Genomic DNA, 25,501 nt, shown 5'->3' on the forward strand with positions numbered 1-25,501 from the left:
CAGAACTTATTCTTTATTAAAGTAGTATTTACAGTGCATTTTAAATGATTGTGTGTGTGTGCGTGTTAATGAATATAAAACACAAGAGAAGATGACAATACCAGTAACTCTGAGTAATTATTAAGCAGCACTAATGAATGTTTGGAGAGAACACCAGTTGGGCTAGACTCCTAATTTGCCACTGGAAAATTTTCCAGATTTTCTTAAGACATGCTGGAAGTTTTACCTTTCGTTTTAGAAACAACAAATGTTACTTTCTCTTTTGATATCTAACAGTTCCCATTCCTCTGTCTTCCCTCCTTTCCATCTACCATACAACTTATTTGTCACCTAAAAATATTTTTAAATTTGCAATTAAAATAATTTTCTACTAAAATTCTGTTTATTTCGAACTGATTTCTCAAGACTAGCAACCCATACTTTGGATCTCAGTTAAACCATCCTTCTCATGGGACACCAGTTTCATTCTACATTTACAAGGCAGAACTTTTAAGTGCTGTGGACTTGTTTGTTTAAAAATAAGGCCATTTATATTGACAAGTAACCTTTTTAAATTGCCTTACAATATAAGTCTTAAAATGAAAACTCCGATAAATGAGTCACATCTTTTGAGTTGACCTGCTCTTCCCAGTCCCCAAAAAAAGAATGGTGATTGCCTTGATAGTGTATGTTTTTCATGGATCTGCAATAAAATTTATTTGAACAGTAAAAATACTTTATTTGACCCCATTTGGAAAATAGTTCAGGTAATATCTAAGTACTTCTAATTTTCTGGGTGCTTGCATAGTAAACGTAACTTATTTGGCTCACAAAATTAAAGGAAAACTAAGCACTTGTATTTCTCAACATCAGATCTCTGATTTTAATTGCTTTTCTTCTTGTTCGCTGAATACATCAGGCATATTTTCTTGTTAAAAAACAGGCAGTAGGAGGAGAAAACCTTTTTAATAGTGTATACCTACCCTTATATTGTCATTGCATTTTCCCACTGGAAAGAAGTTAATTATATATGTTGAGCATATGTCTGTGAAACTTTGGAAAATATCTTTTAAAACTGTTAAACAAAACTGTTGAAGACAGAGGAAAAACACAAGGAAGGCAGGATAAAGAAAACACCCCCCACACAAGCAAAATCCAGTGTTAGAAGAGCAACAACAAAAAAAAATTTGAAAATATATGATTTAATAGTAAAATTGCTGCACCTTATACAGTACTTGAAGGAACCAAAGATGAGTTAAATTATTATTCTTTCCATAGTATAACCAAATATTTCCCATTTAAAAAATAGCAAAATTAAAAGATACCAGTAAAAAATACTACTATCCTATTGCTATAGATTTTTTCTTTGAATGGCGTTACAGAAATGATTAAAATATGTGCTTTCTGGATCTTTTTATTTCACTGAGACCATTTCTTTACTATCATTAATGGAACTATTTACTGGTTCTAACTTGAAAAAACTTAGTATATTTCCATTAAAGCAAAACCATGGAAATTAATATTTTCACATCTTTGTTATACAGTCATGATAGACTCAAATAGTAAACCAACTTTTCAATACATGGTCAGTTCTTTTAAAAAATATCCAAGCATTACATAGGATCATAAAGTATAAATTGAATATCAATATATATAGCCAACTTAAAATATATATTGTGATTGTCAAACTATGTGACTTTCTCACGTTCTCCATTTGAACTATTCATTACTCCAAATTTAAATAAAGGTAATGACATGGGCTACAGGATTCTCCTTGCCTCTGTTTTTTTAAGGGAAAAAATCTAATCTGAATCTGTCATTGTCGGATTAACATATTAAAATCTTTCAAAAATTTTGAATTAGAGTAGCACACCTTTATTCTAATTGAATTGTACAGCATGTCAAATTCCCCCCAAAAAACTGTTTGACTTTAATTCTAGATAGTTTTAAAAAGGCTATTTATAAGTAGTTATATACATTTAATTATGAACACGTATTATTTTCATTTGAAAGTTTCAGATATCTGTTTTAAAAGTATTAAAATTTGGCAGGTATTTTAAATTGGACTAAAATGGGTAGTAAATACAATATGTTTGTTTATGCAGTTTGTAGTTCCATTGTGCATTTAACACATACGTTTTCATTTACTATTTCTAAAATAGCATCTCTTTCTCCATTCCCTTACTATGCTTTATTTTTCTTTCTCATACCTATCAACCTGTTATAGAATTACATGTTTGTTTTGCTATTGTCATTATTGTCTGTTTCTTTCATCAGAATGTGCAGTCCATGAGAACTGTGGTCATTTCGTTTAGTGCTGTATCTTCACTGCCTAAAACAGTGCCTGGTGCTTAGCAGGCATGAATGACTATTTGTTGAATGATTGAATGAATACTACTCATAAATACATCCCATACTACTCTCCTTATTTTATAACAGGAAAGAGAGGTTCAGATTAGCTACCTAACTTGCCCAAAACCTCACAACAATGGAATTTATCCCACAGGAAGAAAATTCTTTCTTATTCCTAATCAAGAGCTGTTCTAATACTATCTTTGTTTGTAGCACTTGATCTCCTTTTTTCCCTCTGATTAGCATTATATTCACATTTGAGTAAAGCAATTGGAAATGGCATGCTGTCCTTCTATTAAGAAATAAAGAAGACTTAAGTAGCATCTCAGTAAAATATTTAACAAATTATATTAATTTATTTTTGGAAAACTAATCATGAAGTATCATAATAGGCCATTATACTGTTCTTTTTTAATAGAAACCACAGAAAATTTGCACAGTTTCTTACTCCCCAAGACTGAAATATAATCACCAGTGTTCATGCGTGATCTCATATTTTATTATGATTTAAAATAAATGTATTATTTTAATTAATAAGTCAGTGAAGCAAGCATTTACTAATTATTGTTTTACCTTGGAATCTTGCTTATTTTTATCTGTCTGTTATTCCATTAATGCCTTTAATATTTAGATAATACTAAATTTAATATTAGTATATAACACTAAACATTGTATACAATTATATCACAGTGCATATAAGTATACAGTACCATCTTGAGATGGCTTTGCTTGCAGCTGCCCTTCAGTTACATAATTCCCTCACCCCAATATCATCATTTCCTTACATTGCAGGCTTCCTGTTCTAGGCTGCATTGTGTCCCTCCAAAATTCATATATTGAAGGCCTAATCCCCTAATTCAGAAGGCCTAATTCAGAATGTGACTTCCTTTGGAGATAGTACCATTAAAGAGGTGATTAAGTTCAGAGGAGGCCCTTAGCGTGGGCCTTAATCCATTCTGACTGGTGTCCTTATCAGGAGAGGAACATATAGAGAGCCACCAGGGCTACTGGTGCACAGAGGAATGATCATGTAAGAACAAAGCAGCAGAGAGACGGCAGCCATCTCCAAGCCAAAGAGAGAGTGATAAATTTTTACCTTTTCTCCTTAAGAAGAAACCAGGCCTACAGACACCTTGATCTTGGCCTTTAAGCCCCCATAATTGTGAGAAAATGAACTTTCATTGTTTAAGCCACCTAGTCTGTGGCATTTTGTTATGGCAGTCCTAACAAACTAGTATGTTTCCTATCTGACTGCTCCATATCCCTTTAAAGTTTACAAAGCAGTACACTAATATGTTACTTTATAATCCTTATCCATTTGTTAACCTTTTCATTATTACAGTATGCTACTAGAAGTATACAATCTGTGACACCCAGGGCTTACACGTCTATAAGCAATTCTCATTACTAGAAAGCCTAATAAAAATTGTGTATATATAGTAGATGCTCATTTAGGTGATAAAGCTCTTTCATGTATCAGTTAATGGGGACAGGGACTAGATAATATAGGAAGGTCTTGATATCTTCATGATAGATATATATGTGCTAAATGGTTCAGATATGAAAACAGAGAAGCGAAATGGTGCTTATGACTCACCCAATTTATGCACAAACACACTGCCTTTCTTTCTCGCTCTGCTTCTGTCTCTCTTTCTCATACATACACACAAATCTTTAAAAATTATTTTTAGCCTGTCTCATTTTCAAATAGTGATTTGTGATATCTAACAAAAATGTATGAATTACTTAGTTTAAAAAAATGAGCACATAAGTGAAGTAGGGATATGGAACATATTTCTAGATAAATCTAGATAAAAGTTGTGATATAAAGTTCATACCCTTAAGACACTGCCAAGTACTGAGGATAGGTTGTAAATTTGACTCTGAATTTCTTAACCGTGAAAGCAATGAAAAAGACAAATTCAGTTACAAGAGTCACAATTGCCAAAAGATGAAAACAAGAGATGTTTCCCGATTCTCTGACCTATGAGAAATTTCCCCCAAGAGTCCTCATGAAGGGAGCACTATATGGTGTGGGAGATCATTTTATCATATATATCCCTACCATAAATGCAGCCAACAGTTTATAAAACATAAAATCAATTCTGAAAAAGCCCCAAAAAATAAGATCTGAATACACAGGTCTCTGGCAGCCTGGCTTGATCTAAAGATGATTTTTCCATAAATTTCTATTATGAACATTTCAGATATATGGGAAAACTGAAAGACTAATATAGTGATTAACAACATCTAGTTTGAATAGTTGTAAACACGTTACCATAGTTGCCTTATCCATCTATCTATCTATAAATTTAGATGAGGACAACAAATTTTAATGTTCTGAGGGTAAGTTGTCCAACAGTACATACCTTCGGTGTAGTTTCTCAGCCTAAGGTTTTTCACTGACAAATCTTCCAAGAAGGTGCAAATGGGAATAATAACCACAAAAGGCTAATATTTAACAAAAGGTGAGCAAAGAGTTCAGAGTTACACTCTAGTAATTAACAGGGGTGAAGCTATTCTATCTTATCTAATAAGGGCAAATCTATATTGTGTGACATTCAGCCAATCTGACAATATGGAAATACACATATACATGCACACACATATCATAGTAACTATTTTCTCTTTTTTTTTCTTACTTCAGGAATAATTTCATAATAAGGGGAAAATAGAGTTGAGATTAGCAAAATAACTGATGTCAGATTATTTTATTAAATTCCTTAACCCTTTTAACTCTTCAACTCACATAAATAGTGTAAGTAAGATTTATTTTGACCGGGTCTTACGCATTCCCTCTAAGTGGCCTGTTCAGCATTTCACACTCAGAAATGGAAGCATTTAAAGTCAGGAGCCCTTACTGAACCTTTAAATGAAAACAGAGCATAAAGGAACAAGCCTGAGACAGCCATTCACACATATGAAGTCTTTCCTTAGTGGAACACCATGAAGAAAATTCAGTCCCTTAAAAGAATAAATAAAACTTTAATTAGAAGTTCTTTGCTATGTTAAGGTACTTAAAACACCCAACGAGGAAGGGACTTCCTAATACATTTCCAGAGACAAAATTTTACAAAGAGCTGGCCACTATCTGTTTCTGATTTCCCTGCCAGTGATACACAGTTCAGAAAGCTGAAAACAATGCAGATTTGTGTAAATACCAGGATGACATGGGACCTAGCACATTGCTGTATTTCATAATACAGTGAAAAAAACATTTGGAAACAAACACTTAATTCTAGTGTTAACCACTTAGTTCTGTTTCTACTTGGTGAAATCATTCTTCAAACCTAGTTTATTTGCCATATCATCAGACACACCTTCCTAAGAGAAAAATAAAAGGACTCAAAAAATCTTTCACATCAAATAAATGGTCATTTTTCGGTAGTCCTATCTGGCTCTGTACCTTGCTGCATTAAAATTACCTTGGTGTGACATATTTGTGGATGAACAACTCCTTGAAGTGCACAAATATTGACAATGCAAATCATTGCTAATAGTCAGGATCCCTTCCAAATCATTTAGTCATAGATACTTTGGAAATGCAGGAGACTGAACTTCTGAGGATAGGAACAACTACCTTTTGAAGTCTTCAATTTGTGAACAAACAACTAAGCACACTACGTTCAAAATTTATAGAAAATTAAATGGAAAATTCCAGAAGGAAGATTGCTATGTACTATTCAAGGGATTTAAATAGAAATATCCTTAAATTTTAGTTTGTATGCATACACACACCCCCAAACTCTGTATGTCATTTTGTATCAAAAATGACACAGTGATATTTTTACAATTTTTAGAGTAATTTAGGTAATTTTACTTAGTTGAACTTTAAATGTACTTTCTGACATAGACAAGTTAGGCATCATTGTTTTTAATTATATTGATTTAAAAGAAAACCTGAAGCTCAGAAAACTTATCCTACATTACCCAGTTATCAAGTGGTAAATATGAGTATAGACTATCGTAAACCAAGTTGAATCTCAAGAAGATAATATAATGCTTTTGGATTTATTTAAGTACTTACAAGCTAAACATAGAATGTTATACAAAAAGCACATAGCTGATATATGTCAATGGCTCAAATGTTATATAGTCTAAATAAATAAATGAATAAATAGACAAATAAATCAAGTTGACATAAATAAAACACATTATAAATTCTAGTTCCTATCATTTTTAATTGACACTTTTTCTGGGAGCTCATCTAGTCTTCATATTATTTGAGCTTTAACTATTCTATCATTTTTCCCCCAGGATGAGCATATACGATCTTAACTTTTTTCAGAGGTAAAAATTGTTTTTTATAGAATTTTTAATGTTTTTAATGATATTTCTGATGCCAAAGTTAAAATGAGAGAATAGGTTATAGTTTTCTGAAGAGAACATAAGTAATGTAGCTTTGTGGTATAGTTACTAGGATAAAAAGTATTTTACCCTTCTCTCCTCTCTAAATGACTTTGCATTTTGCTGTCTAGTCTATACTTTTTACATTATTTTTAAATCTTATTTTTTAAATTTTAAATTAGCATGTAAAAATGAATTTTTTACTCTACATTTTGAATTTTATCACATGTGTAGATTCACATAACCAGTGCCATCATGATACAGAACATGCCCCAAACTCTGTTTTGCTATACCATCCTTAATCCCCAACAATCACTGATCTGTTTGACATTGCTATAGTTTCTCTTTTCTGAGAATGTCATATAAATTGAATCATACAATATGTAACCTTTAGAGACTGACTTCGTTCACTCAACATGATGTCTTTGAGCTTCATCCAAATTATTTTGTATATCAATGATTTGTTCCTTTTTATTGCTGAATAGTATTTCACTGTATGGATGTGTCACAGGTTTTTAAAATTCAGTTTATTCATTGAAAGACATTTGGGTTGCTTCCAATTTTGACTATAACAATTTGTGTACTGATTTTTGTGTGAAGGTAGGTCTTCATTTTCTAGTGTTAGACTTTATAAAAAGAGTCAACAAACTTTTCAAGAATGGCTTTACTATTTTGCATTCTCATCACTGTACAAAGTTCTAATTGCTTTACATCCTCACCAAAACTTGGTATTGTCAAGAATTTTTAAAGCCATTTAATAGATATGTAGTGGATTCTCATCATGATTTTAATTTAAATTTCTCTAATGGCTAATGATATTAAATATATTTTAATACGTTTCTAGATACCAGTTCTTTGTCAGATATATGATGTGCAAATAATGTATCCCAGTCTATATAATGTGTCTTTTCATTATCTTCATATCTTTCACAGAGCAAGTGTTTTTAATTTTGATAAAGTTTAGTTTTCAGTTTTTTTTAATGGATTGTGCTTTTGCTGTCATATCACTGCCTAACTGAAGATCATATAGGCTTTCTCCCATACTTCCTTCTAAAAATTTTATGGTTTTAACAAATATATCTGTGGTACACTTAGAGTTAACTTTGTATATGATATGAAGTTTAAATTGAGGCTCATTTCTCTCATATAGATATCTAATTGTTTCAACACCATTTGTTGAAAATATTATCTTCACTCCATTTCATTGCCTTTTTAATTTTTTGCCAAAAATCAATTGATGATATTTGTGTAGCTCTATTTTTATAATTTCTATTAGGTTTTATTGATCTCTATATTTATATTTTCACCCATACCACTGTCTTTATTACTGTAACTTTATTATAAGTCTTAAAATCAGGTAATATGATTCTTACAAATGTATTTTTCTTCGGTAAGATTGTTTTAGCTATGTTAGTTCCTTTACCTTTTTATATGAATTTTAGAATCAATTTGTCTGTATCTACAAAAAAACCTGTAGGGCTTTAAATTGGAATTACATTAAATCTATAGAACAATATGGGGAGAATTGGTATTCACTATGTTGAGTCTTACAATCCATGAATACAGTATGTCTCTGACTTATTTGAGTCTTACTTGAGTCCTTTCATTAAATTTAGTGGTTTTCAGCAATCAAATTCTGTACCTATTTTGTTTAATTTATGCCTGAATGTTTTATTTCTAGAGCTTTTGTAATTTTTTTAAAATTTTATTTCTAATTATTTATTACTAGAATATATAAATATGATTTCTGATGTGTTAACCTTTATGTTAGTTTTCTATTTTGTATAACAAATTACTATAAATTTACTGACTGGCTTGAAACTGCACAAATTCATTATTTCACAGTTTCTCTGAAATGGGTCTGGAAATGACTTAGCTCGGTCCTCTGCAAAGATATACTGGGGAAGCTTCTGCTTCCAGTATCCTTCAGATTTTTGACAAAATTCATCTCCTTGTAGGACACATGGCAGCTTGATTCTTCAAAGGTAGCAAAGGGCATGGAGATTCTAGAGACAATATTTTAGAAAGAGAATCTTACATAACATAGCAATTACAGGAGTGGCAATTCATCACCTTTGGCATATTTTGTTGGTTAGAAGCAATTCAAAGGTACTACCCACATTCAAGGGGAAGAGCTTACACAAAGGCATGAACACCAGAGGATGGATATCATGAAGGTGCCGTAAACATATTCTTGTATCCTATAATTTTATTTAACTTTTTGTGTTGGTGTTGGTTTTATTGTTTGTTTGCTTGCTTGTTTTTTGTAGATCCTTTAATATTTTATATGAAGATAATCATGTTGTCTCAAAAAATAGGGAAATTTTTTCCTAAACTTTATGTCTTTTATTTCATTTTCTTATACTATTGCATCAGCTAAATCGTACAGTATGCTGTAGAATGTAAGTACCGAAAGCACACATCCTTACTTGTAGTAGATCTTAGGAGGGAAATTGTCTTTTACCATTAAGTATGATGTTAGCTGTGGGTATTGTGTAGATGCACTTTATCAGTTTAGGAAGTCACCTGCTAATCATAGTTTGGGGAAATCTTTAATCTTGATATTGATTTTTATTAAATGCTTTTTAGTTCATCAGTTATATCACATATTAGACAATATGGTGGTTACATTGATTGATTTTCAAATATTGAACCAGCCTTGAATTCCCAGGACAAAACTCACCTGGTTTGTGGTGTTATTCTTTGTATGTATCACTGATTCTATTTGATATTATATTGTGGATTTTTGCATCTTTGCTAATGAGAGATATTGGACTCAGCTTTCTTAAACTGTGTATAGTTTGATATGGTGTTAATGCTGGCCTCACAAAATGAGATAGGAAATATTTCTTCGTCTTCTATTTTCTGGAATAGATTGAGCATATTGGTGTTATTTTTTCTTTCAATGTTTGAGAGAATTTGCCAATGACACCATCTGGGACTGCTGCTATTTAGTATTCAGAGTTCTCAAAAAATTGTTCTGTCTAGGTTTTATAGCTGCATTTAGTGGGAGAGACAAGGTGGATATGCTTATGTGTCTTACCCAGAATCAGAACTTGTAGCCTGTTTTTATGATGATTTCTTATATGTGCTCAGTTCTCAGCTGTCATTCTCCTGGAAGTCACCAAATGGTTAAGTTGGTAACCGTTACACATTTTCTCTACCAATAAGCACATCCAAACAATGGGCTCATCAGCCCATTTTCAACCATATTAAGAAATGTAATATTCCTTTTAGATTTGCTAATCTAGTGTTTTTTATTATCATCACATGACACTTACCCAACAATTTTTGGTGGAGTAGAACTAGAGCAGTTACTATTTTGAAAGCATCAGGTGTATCAGTTTTGTTCTGCAATAAATTCTGGTCTTATCTATTAATTAATTAATTAACTGTCCCTATATACCACAAGGATCTAATATTCACATGCTATATGTTGAGCTGGTTTTAACTTGTGGTGTGTTATTTCAAATGATGCCTGCAAAATATGCAAGCCAAAAATCTCTATCAAGTGTCTATGTCTGAAAAGCCCAGGCTAAGAAACTTTAATTCCCAAACCAGAAGTTGTAAAGGTCCAGATAATAAGTATTTTAGACTTTGCAGACTACTTGTGTTTCCATCACCTATTCTTTGTTTTCTTACGTCCTATATTAGTTTCTAATTACTGCTATAACAAATCACCACAGATAGTGGCTTAAAAACACAAATGTATTATTTTACAGTTCTATAGATTAGAAGTCTGACATGGGTCTCATTGGATTAAAATCAAACTGTTGGCAGGGCTGCATTCCTTTCTAGTGAAGAAATGATTCCCTAACCTCTTCCAGTTTCTAGAGGCAGCCCACATTCCTTAGCTCATGGTGCCACTCCTTCATCTTCAAAGCCAGCAGTGTAGCATCTTTTTGCCCCTGCTTCTGTCCTCTCATCTCCATCTGACCACAGACAGGAGAGGTTCCCCACTTTTAAGAACTCATGGGATTATATAGGGCCCACTCAAATAATCCAGTATAATCCCTTCTTTTTAAGGTCTTTAGCTTAATCACATCTGCAAAGCCCCTTTTGCAGGTAAAATAGCATATGCACAGGTTCTGGGGATTAGGATATCTTTTGAGGAGGAATTATTCATTCTGTCACACAGCCTTTTAAAAATAAAATGGTTATTCTTAGTTCTGAGGTCATACAAAAAAGCAGGTCACAGGCCAGAAGTAACTCTGCAACTAGTTATACAAAGGCAAAATTTTAATTCTCCATTTCCTTTCATGTTTACATGTTAATAGGTGAAGCTAGATAAGGAAAACTACTTATGAAATGAAGATTAAGGAAAAAACTTATTTTTACTCTCAGTAATTTGGGAAATGAATCAATGACTTTTATAAAGAGTGAGAATGTGTGTTGTTTTTAATTCAAAGAAAAAGTTTATTCATATGTATTATAAAAATGTGCATGATTTGGTAGATTCTGGGTAAAATTCAAAAACCATTTTATTAAGATACATTTTAATAAATCAATCAATCATATGATTTAAGAGATTATTTATTACATGTTATAACATTTTCATTACTTTTTAGTTGTATGAATGTCAAAATGTTATAAAATTAAAATATAAAAGGTGATTTTTCTCCTTTTTAGTAACTGCAAGCAGCATATTCATTTTTCTGAATTCAGTTCTTTATACATTATATGCAATTTCCATAATAGAATAAATTCAATGCATTCATAATTTAAAATTATAAAAGATTTACTCAACTTTCTACAAAACTTAAATACTTAAGCAGATTACTATTGTTGAAAGTTCTTTTGAGTTAGTCAATATTTGATATTAATTTGTAAAATAATTAGACTCTAAATCCTCTAGAATTGCGGTTTCTAGCCCATTAATTGATAACAAGAATAAATCCTAAAAAATGAAGTACAGAAAGATTTTAATTTATCTACTGCATCCATAAAAACAAAAAGAAAATAATATTAACATAAAGTTTGTTTAAAAGTTTACATTTGTATTTGTAACTTATAATTTGAAATGTCTTAGAAAAATCATGAATCATTCCTAAATCCTGTTAACTGTCAATTGTTATTACAGCATATCTTAATAAGAAGAAATTGTTAGTTCTTTTTCATTGGCTATATTTATGATGTTACTAAAAAGTTTAATTCATGGAAACAAAAAGACAATTCTTTACATTTTGGTAGAGAAAGAAATGAGGGTTAGTTTTTAGTAAGAAAAATCTAGCACTCAAATTTCACTTGTGGTCATCTTGTTATCCAGAATGATAAAGAGAATAATGAACTCCTAGTTCAATTTTCCCATTTTAGTACCATTTTGATGCTTTCAGAACTCACAATCAGAGTCAAATATTTCTTTAGAAAAATAAAGAGTTACTTTATCACCACAAATTATTACCACTGCCCCGATGGATTAAGTGAAATTCTGATAACACAAGAGGTCTTAGTTTATATTAATGGACCAACTCACTTGGTAATATCTGGCCTGATAATAGCCAGACCAGTCTTCCTAAGTTTGAAAGTTTTGCAAGTTTATTGTTTGTAATCATAATTTTAAACCTAATATATAGATATTGATTGTAGATGTTTTAGAGTACAGAAGCTTGGTGTTTAATCTCCAGGGTAGAAAATGGTCAATAATTTATTCTCCCTTCCTGAATATTTTTAAGTTAACCTCTCTCAGACATACTACCAACACTTTAAAATAATTTGAGACTTCTAAATACCAACACTTGGAATAGTTAAATGAGAAGACATTTTCTATAACTTCTCAGGAAAATAGTACATCAATTCCATTAACAGCTTTTCTTAAAAAAAAAGTTACTAATATGTCACTAAAGAAATTTCTAGATATCTTTCAGCAATTCTCATGTATCTGGGAAAACTAGAAACAGATCTGCCTAATTAATTTTTTCAGTGATGTACTTAACCTGAAAGATTTCAGGTAAAGAAACCTCTGAATTTCACAAGAAATCCAAAGGAATTAAGGGCTTAGAAATTATGATTTAGGAGTTGCTTTACCAACTGTTTTCATAGTTTTGTTGCCTGAAATTTCAGGCAATTTCTTCCTTTTTACATTGAAAACACATTTCTGACACTGTGCCAGACAATATTTGATTAAGTCAAATATCCTAGAGTCAAGCTCACCTGATTATTCTGGAAATTGCTCTTCATTTATTCTCATGATGTTGTCTTTAAAAAAAAAATCAAAATATTTTTCAGTCTTTGGGGGCTCAATAAATAATATCTCCTTTTCCACCTGCAATCTGAAACAACTGAATAATAGGAAAACATAGTTAAGGAAAAAGGGAAAACAAAATACCACCTTTCATCACAAATAAAGCTGATAGCCTAGAATGTGGCTCACATCTATAATGAAGGGGCTTCTGAAAACTGAGCACCAGAATTAAATAGACTTACCTACAACAGTCATGTTAACTGTGAGTAGTTCACTTTTACAAGACAAAAGGAAAGGGTTTGGTTACACAAACACACTTTCCTTTCCACATTCCCAATCCAATTGTCACTTTTCTTCAGAGGGTGTAATGTTATGCTAATGGGTGCCCCTCCACATGACAGTTGACTTTAGGTATAGAGATAAAGCATTCCACCCAATATTGTACTTTCTAGGTTCATCAGTTACAATGTTTGAACCAAATCATCTACCGAATGCTGTCCACTGTCTCTCCAGTCATGAACGGTATAGTTTGCATGAACTGTGTATATCCAGCTGAGCATAAAACTTTTAACTGGAGTCCATGAAACGACCAGATTCAGTATTAAACTGTAAGTGTATAGTCTGAAATTCCTCTTGCTTCACCCCACACCACATAGACAGATTTTTTTTTTATGTTTTCACCCTAAGTATTAAGTTATACTTAATCTGTTTAAGGTATTCAGAATTGAAAAGCATTACTTCTTAGAGCATGAAAGAATGTTGGGCCCCATTTAACTGACTGCAGTCATTCCCTATATATGCTCCTGACAGAAATAAAGTTCATGGACTGAGAAAAAGATACCAGCATGTTGCTGGTTAAAAGTTAGGGTCACATAGCTTTATCACATCATGGTTCCTGCCCTTTCACTGGGTGAATAGCGTCTGAGGTGAGAGGGCTGCCTCTACTGACATGGAAGCACAGTGCTTCCGCACTTCCACCACCAACAGCAAAGGGCTTTGTGGTCCACCTGCCTGTTTGAATTAGTCCTCCTTGACTCACCACATAAACCTTTAGTTTCCATTAAGTGGATTTCCTTTGTGTATCCCTCATGCTGTGCTTTTTTCCACTTTCCTGAATTTTCACATTTTATCCCTTTTTTTTGGTCTGTCTTCCCCTCAATATCTTTCATTATTCTATACCATAAAGATCAACTCAAGTTGGTCCTTCTCCTTAAAAGGTCCACCAATGTCCCAGCTCAGGGCCCATTGAACTATCTATTCTCAGAAGTCTTAAAGCACTTGTTTAAACTATAGACTCTGCTCAATCACTTAGATCAAATTCCTGTTATGGAGGTGGGTGCTTCATCATAAGTCTTCTAAGTAGACCATAAACAGCTCAAGACTCGGGACAGTATACATCTTTTTTATTCCCTGGAGAGTATGTTACTAAACCATAGGCAGTTGCTTTAAGGAGTACTGAAGTGAGACAGACCTAAGTCTAGGGCCAGGCACTGGAACCTACTATTGGTATAATCTCCAGCAAGTTACTTCTAAGCCTCAGTTTCCTTATCTGTAAAATTGAGACTGTTGTAAAGATGATGTGTTCAAAGTACTTAGCATGATTACTGGACATAATATTAAATAATATTAGTTACTATTACCATTGTTTTTTGCTGCATGTTCATAGTTAGGATAAACTTTTTTGAAAAATAGACTGTATTTTATTTCCTATAGAAGCATATCCAGTGCTCATGTGGAAAATATACAGCCACCAGGACCACTCTTGTGCCTTTTAAGCAAAACTGAGACTGACGAAGAAGAACCATTGAGACTTTTTTTTCATTGAGACTCTTAATTCCTTAACTCCTGAATGTTGTAGCTCAGTAGTTCTCAAAGTATTATCTGGAGCACGCATGATTCCATGAGTGCAATACTGTATTCATAATTCTAAGATGTTATTTGCCTTTTTCACTGTCATTTTCTCATGAGTGCACAATGAACATTTCTAGAGGCTGTATGACACGTGATATTGCAACAAATTGAATAAAGAAATAGATTTGAGAATACAGACATCTTTTATTAACCCACACATTATAGATATTTGTAAAACATGAAACAATGTCACTCTTCTCATTAAATAGTCTTGTTTTAGAAAATAGTTTTTTATGTTTCATAAAATACATTATAGAAACACAATGGGATTATAAGTATTACTTTTAATGAATTAAAATGTTTTTTAATTATCACTTTAGTATCTAATACTGTGAATATCAGTAGCTATGACCTACAAAAATAGAAAGTCTTTGTGGTCTTCAGTATTTTACAAGACTGAAAAGGAGTCATGAAACCAAAATGTTTGATAGCTGCTGGTGTAGCTGACCATCCTGGGTTTTAATGGGCTTATACATATAATCAGAGAGAAGTAATAAATATATGTGTCAAATATGAATTATGGTCATATGTTTTTATCTCTATAGTTTTCCTAAATTTATTCTTTCCTTCTTCGCGATCCTTTACTCTTGTATTTCCACATCCCCTCACCTTCTAAAAAGAGCCATCATGAATTTCACTTAGTAAAATTGAGACACAATAAAACACTTACAAAACAAACATAAATATTTCATATTTTCATGTGATTCTCTCATTGATAATAACTAGGGGGTATTTTGATCAAATGTTCTAGCTCTAGGCAGGATCCCACTGAGCCTTTAATAACAACAATAATAAAAGTAATGATAGCATTATGGCTGACAATATAAAACACTTATTATCTGCCATTCACTACCCTAAGTAATTTTAATGTGTTATTTCACTTAATCTGCATTATTCACATGTTGTTCAGGAGGAAACAGAGGCCCAATAAATTAAGAAACTTAACTAAGGTCACACAGGTAGAAATTAAACTTGCTTTAGAGTTCATGTCTTGTCTACATCTAGAATCAAAGCTCTTTCTCTATCAATATCACTTAAAGTTTCTCCAGTCCATATTTGTTTACTATGTTTTAAAAATTTGTTAATGCTTAGACTAGCAATTCTTTAAAATCAAGTATGCTTGTTTTACTTTTTATTTCATGTATAAGTATGGGTTTGATTTAGCATATCATGATTATATTTCTTAATGATCTTGTCCAACAAATTAGCTGTCAGTTAATTTTGTATTCATATGTGTTAATTAGTGATGGATTATTGTTTAACATAAACTTAATGACTTAATAATAAATGTTTACTGTTTAACAAACACTTAGTGCATTTAAACTATAATAAATATTTATTATCTCAGGGTTTATTTGAGTTAGAACTCCAGTAATGGCTTAGAGGACATTCAGAAAAGATTCTAGATGAGAGTCAACATCTTGACTGCAGCTTCCTGAGAGACTGCTCTCATCTGAAGGTTTAACTGGTGCTAGAGGATCCACTTCCAAGGTGGCTCACCTACATGGCTGTGGACTGGAGATCTCATTTCCCTGCTAACTATTTGCAAGAGATTCCTACCCCATGGACCTTTCCATAGAGCTTCTTGAGGTCCTTGTGACATGGCAGTTGGCTTCCCCCAGGGTGAATGATCCAAGAGAAAACAAGGTGAAAATTGCAATATTGCTATGATTTAGCTTTAGGTCACATGCTGTTACTTCTGCGGTACCCTTTTGGTTACATAGGTTAGCTGTATTCAGTGTGGGAGTCAACTACTCTAGGGCATGAATACTAGGAGGTAGGACTCATTGGTGACCATTTTGGAGGCTGGCAAGCACAATGTATTTTTATTTTTTTTAAACATAAAGTTTTGACTGAACTTCAAGTAATAATTTTGACTTTTCAACTTGATTTTCTCTTATTTTATCTACTTTTTTTCTCCTCTAACCTCACTTTTCTCCTCTTCCCAAATTTGTATTTTTTATTGAGGTGTATTAAAAAATTAGGAGAAATGGAGAGCAGGGAAGAAAGATCATTGCCTTGGAGTCTTTTAGGCCCAGACTTGATTTCTAACTTTCCAATTTACTTATCTATAAAATTGGGATATTTATACTTATTTGGCAGATTTGTGGTAGGATTAAATGAGTACCTATCATGATAATTGTTCAAGAAATATCAGCCCTGTACCCTTCAATTCAAATATCTATCATTTCTTGTACTGTTCTTTTGAAAAATGCAAGGTAAAATACTTGTTAATTAGTAAATATGTTTAATATAATGTATTCATTTTCCAATTTTTTATTGCCATCATTCCCATTTCCCTACCTAAACATTAGGGGTAGCTCCAAGGAATTGGGTGATTTGTTAATTTTTTAAGATTTCTTTTTAATTTTAACATTGCAAAGTACTGTACTGTGTTATCTAGAAGTATACTTAGATGTAATCCACAGTATTTTTATAAACATAAATGAGAAGTAAGATACCAGTACTTTTTTCCTTATTCTTGATGTTAATAAGTTTTCATCATATTACAAGATGGAAGCTTGTCTCAGTTTATACTATTATACCAAAGGGAATAGAAAAATTTATGCCTTTCTTCCCAACTAGAGGCCATTGCCAGTCAACACTACCACTGAATCAGACTGTACTGAAAAAAATGGAAAACACAGTACCTGTCTACATATATTTGTTCATCTAAATAATGGGTTTAATATTTCACCTTTATGAGACTCAATTAGTTATTATTAGAAAGGGTTCTAAGTGTAATAAGAAATGCAGTATAAATATGATACAGTGGTTCTTGAGTTTAGCTTATGCATGGGCATAATTTATACAATGTCAGTTCAATCTGTAATGTGAAATTGGTAACAGAACATGACACAACTGAAGCTTGATGCAAGAATGGCTTTCTTATTCCATGTCCCAGCCATCACAATTTTAATACTAAATGGTTTGTTATTTTTTATTAACTAGACTTTTTTCTCGATGACAAACTGAAGGAATAGTCCAGAATTTTATAAATATCTGCAAATGTTATGTAAATTTTTGGTCACACATAAAGTAGTAATTTTCTTTTTCACTTGGTTTGAATTTACTTTTAAGTATCTGAGTCACATACATAAATATAAGCCATAAATATTATTCAACACGTTTCAGCATTTCCTTTTTCTCTTTTCCTGATGTTTCATTAGTGACATTTTTCAAATCAAATTTAACTAATCCTTGGTTCAGTCTCCAAACAGGAAATTGGTTCCTGTAGGGATCCGAATGACAAAAGAACTGCTCACTTAGAGGATGCTTTAAAATACTTTGTTCTTTGAAAAAAAAAAATGCAAGCCTCCTGATTTTTCTGACCTTAATGCTCTGATTTTTCAGTTTGGATTTAACTGTGAATGAAAAACTCTGAAAAGCCATATAATCCATCAATATTATATTTGCTAGAGCTTGAGTTTCATACATCAAAGTATTTTTTATGGCTTTGATATTTTTCCTCCCTTAATTATGTCAGTCCTAGTTGTATTGCATTTAATACTCTTTTCCTGTCTTGCTTTTATTAGCCGTTAGCACTTCTTGTAGAACATATCTAGAATTCCCGACATCAGTTACTCAACCTTTTTTGACTGATAAGTATGTTAGTGTTTACTTTAAGGCAAGAAAAGAACATATTTTCAAACTGCACGTGTAAATTGCAGATGATCTATTCTGTATAGCCACACGTATATGTGATATGCAGATATGTGTGTATAAAAACTAGCATTTAATGATAATCACACCATTTAATATTAAAAATAAAAATAAATAAAAATGCAGTTTACCAAAAAACAAGCTAAATAAGAAAAAACGTAAAGGAACCTAGGATCAGAGCAGTCAGAAAAGGTCTTCTTAAGATATAAACAGAAACATCTCACTACCATGCTAAACCACCTTTGCTTCCATTTGCATCTTGAACAAAATACAAACTCTTAAACTTTGCAAAAAAGAACCTAAATGACATAGCTCTTGCCCTCAAGGAGATTATGGTCAGGTTTGAAACACAGGCATTAGTATTAAATAAATTGGGAGGAGGGTATAGCTCAGTGGTAGAGTGTGTGCTTAGCACGCACAAGGTCCTGGGTTCAATCCCCAGTACCTCCATCAAAAGTAAATAAGTAAACCTAATTACCTTCCCCCACAAAAAAGATTAAAAAAAAAGAAAGAAGTATTAAATAGATATTCTTAAGTATGTAGTTATATATGTAGTGTTTTTATATATATATTTAAGTGGGATAAAGGAGAATGAAAAGGGACTATGAGAGAGGTTAACTTGAGCAACTGAAATTAGATTGGTGAGTCAAGGAAAATCTTTCTGAGAAAGTGACATTTTAGTTAAGCTCTGAGGTATGGAAGAGGCCAGAGAAGAGCATTCTGGAGGAGGGGAGAGTTTGTGTGAGAGCTTGAGAAAGGAAAGACCTTGATAAGCTGGAGAAACAGAAAGCTTTGATGATGGATTATCCAAAATGAACGCCATAATATAGTTAATGATATGTTCAATTTTATAAGTCAGAAATCATTTTTATGTACCTCAGTATTTCCTCTGTGCATGTCATAGTGTTTAGTAGATATTAGATCACCAGTTAACATTTAATGATAAAGTGCAAAAACAAGTTTAATGGTTGACAATAACTAAAAGGGGGAGAGGTAACTGTAGTATCTACCTCATATGATTGTGAATCATAAATGAGATCACTAATAAAAGGTTCTGATCTCAGAGCCTGGCACATAGAAAGTGCTTGATAAATGCTAGATTTAAAAAATTGAAGTTCCTACTTTTCTCTTGAGTTTTTCTAAATAACCATTATATTATATTGCGTGACAAATATATTTTACAACTTTTAAGTGAAATAATCCCTATATACTACCACAAAATTCTAATTCATCACTTGAATTGAATGTCGTCAATGTATTTTTCTCTCTGATTCCTACACGATTGGCAGAGGTAAATTTTCCTTTCACATACAAACACATGCACACTTTTGGATGGTTGGTAGACAGTGAATCATCAATAATGGTTTTGGGATAAGTGACAGCCTCAAAGCTTGTATCTCCCTTTGAGTATCAAAATGTGTATCATTTTCAGCAGCAAAAGCCCATTGGCAAACCTAGTTTTAAATACAGTTTTGACTCTCTCACATTTTTCTTGGTTCTGCTGTGAAAAACCAAACCTAGCAGTTCCTATACGTGGACATGAAGTCCTTGCCTTCTTATTAGGAGCTCTATACTTCAGACCAGGCAATTTGCTATTTCCTTGTTTCTAAATAAAACTATGAAGATTCCTATTGCTGAAATAAAATCTGTTTTGGAATTATTATTCTTGGTCCTTAAATCTCTTGTCAGATGGTAAACAAAGTACTCAAAAAGATACATTCATTTTTCTTAGCCACAAGTACAGTGCATTACCCAGATATGATCAAACATTGTCAGTTGCTTAGATTATTCTAAAATAAACCATTGAATCCTATAGATAAAATAAAAATATGTTCCATGGTTTCTATGAAATTATATTCTCATAGATCATTTATATATTTTTTTCACTTTAACAATTTTATTTCATTTTTGGGTCATATTTCCTGATTTTTATTCCAGCTCCACCTTCTCAAAGGGAGAAGGGATTTTTGTTCTTATTTAGTCTTTTTTTTTTTTTTTTAATTGAAATAGAGTCAGTTCCAGTGTGTCAATTTCTGGTGTACAGCACAATGTCTTGGTAATGCATATACATATATTCATTTTCATATTTTCTCATTAAAGGTTATTACAAGTTATTGAATATAGTCTCCTGTGCTATATAGAAGAAATTTGTTTTTTAATCTATTTTTATATATAATGGATAACATTTGCAAACTTCAAACTCCCAAATTTATCCCTCCCCATCCCCTTTCCCCTGGTAACCATAAAATTGTTTACTATGTCTGTGAGTCTGTTTCTGCTTTGTAGAAGAGTTCATTAGTATCCTCTTTTTCTCTTTTTTTTTTTTTTTCAGATTTCACATATGAGTGATATCATATGGTATTTTTTTTTCTCTTTCTGGCTTACTTCACTTAGAATGATGATCTCTAGGCACCAGTCAGAATGGCCATCATTAAAAAGTCCACAAACAATAAATGCTGGAGAGGGTGTGAAGAAAAGGGAACCCTCCTACACTGTTGGTAGGAATGTAGTTTGGTGCAGCCATTATGGAAAACAGTATGGAGATTCCTCAAAAAAACCAAAAACAGACTTACCATTTGACCTAGTAATCTCACTCCTGGGCATCTATCTGGAAGGAACTCTAATTTGAAAAGATAATGCACCCCAATGTTCATAGCAGCACTATATACAATATAGCCAAGACATGGAAACAACCTAAATGTCCATTGACAGATGACTGGATAAAGAAGTTCTGGTCTATTTATACAATGAAATACTATTCAGCCATAAAAAAAGAATAAAATAATACCATTTGCAGCAACATGGATGGACCTAGAGATTGTAATTCTAAGTGGAATAAGCCAGAACAAGAAAGAAAAATACCAGTGTTTATTTTTATTTCCTTAAATATGCCTGTTAAGTTCAGTGCCTTTAATTAAACCATGCTATTCACAGTTAGGTATGTTCAGTTTCCTTTGTTGGTTCAGTTCAAACTTGAAACCCCAATAAACATTTTGCAAATGCCTGTCATTGATCACAAAAAAATGAGCAAGAAGATATGAGTGTCTCAGTGTGAATTCATTACTCTTATTAGGAAAATGACAAGTCCTACCAAGTAGAACACAATAGAATAATTTTCATGTATTAGCTACAGAGAAATATTCTTATTATATTATCACTTTTATGTGTAAATGTGAAAAGAAAATTAAATGATCAAAGTAAGATAAAAAGTAAAGGTATACTAGACAAAACAATTTTTTTCATTTTTGTCATGGAACGGGGACAGTAAATCATTCCATCTCTCTGAGAGATCGCTAGTGATCAGTAATATCCATGTTCTTTTCTTCTTGGGCACAGAGAAGTCAATTCTAGATAATACATTATGAGCTAAAATTACCATTTTCAGGCCTGTTTCATTAAACCTTCACCTGAATAGAGAGGACAACAAGGACCTGAAGGCAAGGGGACGATAAGATGGAAGGCCTGAATCCCTAAACGACTACATGGATCACAGTTCCTCCTCCCCACCCCCAGCTCACCCCTCATGCCAACCTACGTTGATCTGTGAATGACAAATAAGCTTTTGTTGCCTAATGCTTCTGATATTTTGGGACTGTTTGTGATTAAAGTTAGGTTACCCTGACCAATCCAGTACCTTTTTTTTTTTTTAAATAATAGTATTGCAGAATTTAATCAGAATCCATGGATATAGAGCTTCTAAATCCATGCATTCTGGATGAATTAAATAGTGGTGGTACCTTCAAAATATTTATTATAGAAAGATTAATCATACCACAAAGCTGCTAGGGGCAAGCTTAATAGAATCACATAGAAAGTATTAAGACATTCACACTTCTATGTAATGGAAGATCTATTTTCAAGTGTTCTAAATAGTAAAATAAACACTTTCTGCCAAAAAGGAATACTGCTTTCCATAACTATGCTGATGTTTTGTAGCATATATTTTTCACAGACTGAATACTCAGAAAAATATTCTATGGAAAAAGCTGATCCCACCGGGAGCTAGTAATTGGCAAAAAAAAGCTCAAACCCAAAATACTCAGGTAAGAAAGGCAGAGAACAGCAGCATCACACAGCTTCAATCAGCAACCTGAAGTATATAGGATCAAAGCATTTCCTAGAATTTAAGATCTACTACTTTCAGACTAAATTTTAAGACAGAGAAAAAGCAAAGATCGGTGCCCTGGCATAAGAAGCAAAAATCCTTCCTCAAGATTAGACCCCATGGAAAACAGTAATGCAGCACACACAGAAGGGAATCCAAACTGTGACAAATCTCTCTCCTAAGCCTCATACATGACGGGTTTTCACCACGTCCTTAGAAAGGAGGAAACAGTTAACAATCCATATGTATTACTTACAGTGCCATACAGAGTGATGTAGAAAATACTCGTTAATAAAGGAAGCTTCAGTCATTTTTCAGTAAATTGTTTTCATGTTCACATTATGTTCTGAATTTAGGGCTCACCCCTGCTTCCAGGATTAGATTCCATATTTGGTGTTCAAAAAGGCCAAGCCAGGGTTTTTGGATTTCTGGATTTACAATGCATATTTCCGCCAGTGTGCAGAGCAGTCACTGGACATCCCTTGCGCAGCTCTTATCAACAAATACATCTAAACCCAATTGTTGTCCACCGCCTGTTTCCACAGCGCTACAGTATATGAGGCATATATTCAGCAAAACATGAACAAGATATAAAGGGACACCGGCAAAGACAGATAAGGACCTGTTCTGATCAGGTAAAGAATAAACTGTAAAAGTCACTGCTATTATTAAGCCTCAGCAATTTCATAAACCCCCTTAGAGAGACCTAAGATGGACACTGTGGTAGTCATCCAGGAAACATGGAAAATCCAGTCGGACAGCATTATCTGTGCCTGTTTCTTAGTCTTCTTGCAAGCTAGTAACTATAAGGAGACAGAAGATGCTGGACAATGGCCTTCAGAATTCATCTGCTAGGCCATACTACAAATTTGTCACCCAGTAGTTTTGCTCAAACTGCATGTTAGATTTGCCTGGTTGGAGGAAAAAACTGAGTAACGTGAGCTCAGCTTGGACACTGCACATCTGTCTGCCCGTTTCACTCGGCACAGTTCAGAACGAGAATTATCCTATAGTAACTCTGGTCCCTAAATATCAAAGAAAGTCATGGGCCTTTCTCAACTGGAATATGACCTAAAGATTGTGGTTTGTTGTTCAGTATCCACTATGAAAACTGAAGTGTCCAAAGACTAATCTCAAAGAGATGAATAAAGAAAAGAAACAAAATGAAAGAAGAACAAGAAGCAGTAAAGACTACACAACCCATCAGACCCATTCTGGCCCATAACTTCCTAAGGAGAAGCCAAATATACTCAAATGACCACTACTTCTGTTTGCAAAGAAATGAAAATTCAATAAACCAACCTATTTTGTTTTCTTTTTAGCTTAAATTTGTTGTTGTCAACATGATAATAATACCTTGTTGTAATGAAATTTTTCCATTTGAGACAATTCATTGACTGAATTGACTAGTCATTTATAATGCTGAGTTGATACAAAATTGGATGATTGAAATCTCTTCAGAGTAATTTTCTCCAGAAGATGAATCAGTGATCACAGAAATGCATACAGTAGTTTCCACAACTATTTATTAGTTTATTGCCAAACCAGAGTGCAGGCGATGTGAATACTAAATCTAAGCAATTATCAAAGGTGGTGAACAAGGCTTGTCCCCTGGTCATTTGTTGTCCATTGTATTGTAACAAACAAATCATTAAACATTTCAGTCAATTTTTAGCTACCTCTTACCTTAAAAAAATAAAAAATAAAATAGGCACTTTTGCCATTGTATGAATCTGGTCCTTTTACAAAATAGTGCATGCTTTTCTCTAGGTTCCTCTGGAATATTTATTTACAATTGAAAATTGTTAATTATGACAGAGTTCTTTGTCATGCACCCTGTCTCTTAGAACACCTCTTGGGAGGGCTCTCCTTTTGGGCAAAGCTGGACTAGTTCTCTAGAAGATTTAATTTTGCCTGACCACCTTCCCCTCATCTTCAGCATTAATATACAGTCCATTGGGTTTGGCTGTTGTCACCTTAAAATTTTGCAATTGATTTGGATAAAACATAACTGATATATAGCAAGGATGTGACCATAATACATTTGAACATTAAGAACCTTTCCTTGTGTATTGATAATAAATACTCACTAGTTTATATTCATAAGTGACTAACATTTCTGAAGCTTTCTATTTCTATTGTTATGAAGTAAATATTACTGAAATAATATTTCAGAGATACTTTTTAAAATTCATTCACATAAATAACAAAGCACTAGAAATTACAGAAATAAAACATTCCATTCTCTGTTTTTACACCTGAGATGAGAGGATCACAATTCCTGAAGCTGAATTCCAAGTTTCCTATTGATCCCCTCTGTGGAATACAGAATTTCTAGACTTTGTTCATAATATGCTAAAAGAAAAAAAATCATTAAATTGGTCATTGTCCAAGATAGGTTGCTTTTTATTGTTCTATGATACAGATAGACCTCAACTTTGACTCAGAATGCTCCTAAACCCTGGTTATGTGCATAGCCAAGATAAGGCAACCTTTTATTTCCAATAGTTTGTGTCATAAATAAGAGTTCAGTTTTCATAAAACATATTTTTTCCATGAAATACAAAAATGATGATTAAAGGAAATAAATACAGATATATGATGCTTATAATTTCTTAAGTATGTAAAACCAAATTATCTTAAAAATCAAGACCCAAATATTCTTTTAGGGGGATTTTTTTTTTTTTTTGCATGAACTGGACTTAGTAAAGGCTTCTTAAAACAAGATTATTAAAATTTAGATTGAAGACAGATCATCATCCTACCTGGTAAATCTCTCTGTGGCAAACAGAAATATTTTTCATTTTTCCAAGGACATTTGAATTACTTCCAAAATTTGTGTTACCGGTCTCAAAAATGTCCACTGACAATTTTATGACCACAAAAATCTTTAAATGGTAAATTATGGGGGGAAGGGCAGTTTCCATGGCAATTCCTGTTCTTTAAGTATCTCTTGCTCTTTT

At 32.7% G+C, this 25,501-nt stretch overlaps 1 protein-coding gene and 1 non-coding gene across 7 annotated transcripts in view; both read left to right on the plus strand.

The window, feature by feature from the left end:
• MAGI2 (membrane associated guanylate kinase, WW and PDZ domain containing 2) overlaps window positions 1-25,501 on the plus strand; it is a 1,118,509-nt gene that overhangs the window by 444,198 nt on the left and 648,810 nt on the right. The window lies entirely within an intron of this gene.
• TRNAA-AGC (transfer RNA alanine (anticodon AGC)) lies at window positions 18,811-18,883 on the plus strand. Its single transcript has one exon. It is a non-coding gene; the product is annotated as a tRNA-Ala (tRNA).

Source organism: Camelus bactrianus, chromosome 7 (assembly GCF_048773025.1).
Source record: "Camelus bactrianus isolate YW-2024 breed Bactrian camel chromosome 7, ASM4877302v1, whole genome shotgun sequence".
NCBI lineage: Eukaryota > Metazoa > Chordata > Mammalia > Artiodactyla > Camelidae > Camelus > Camelus bactrianus.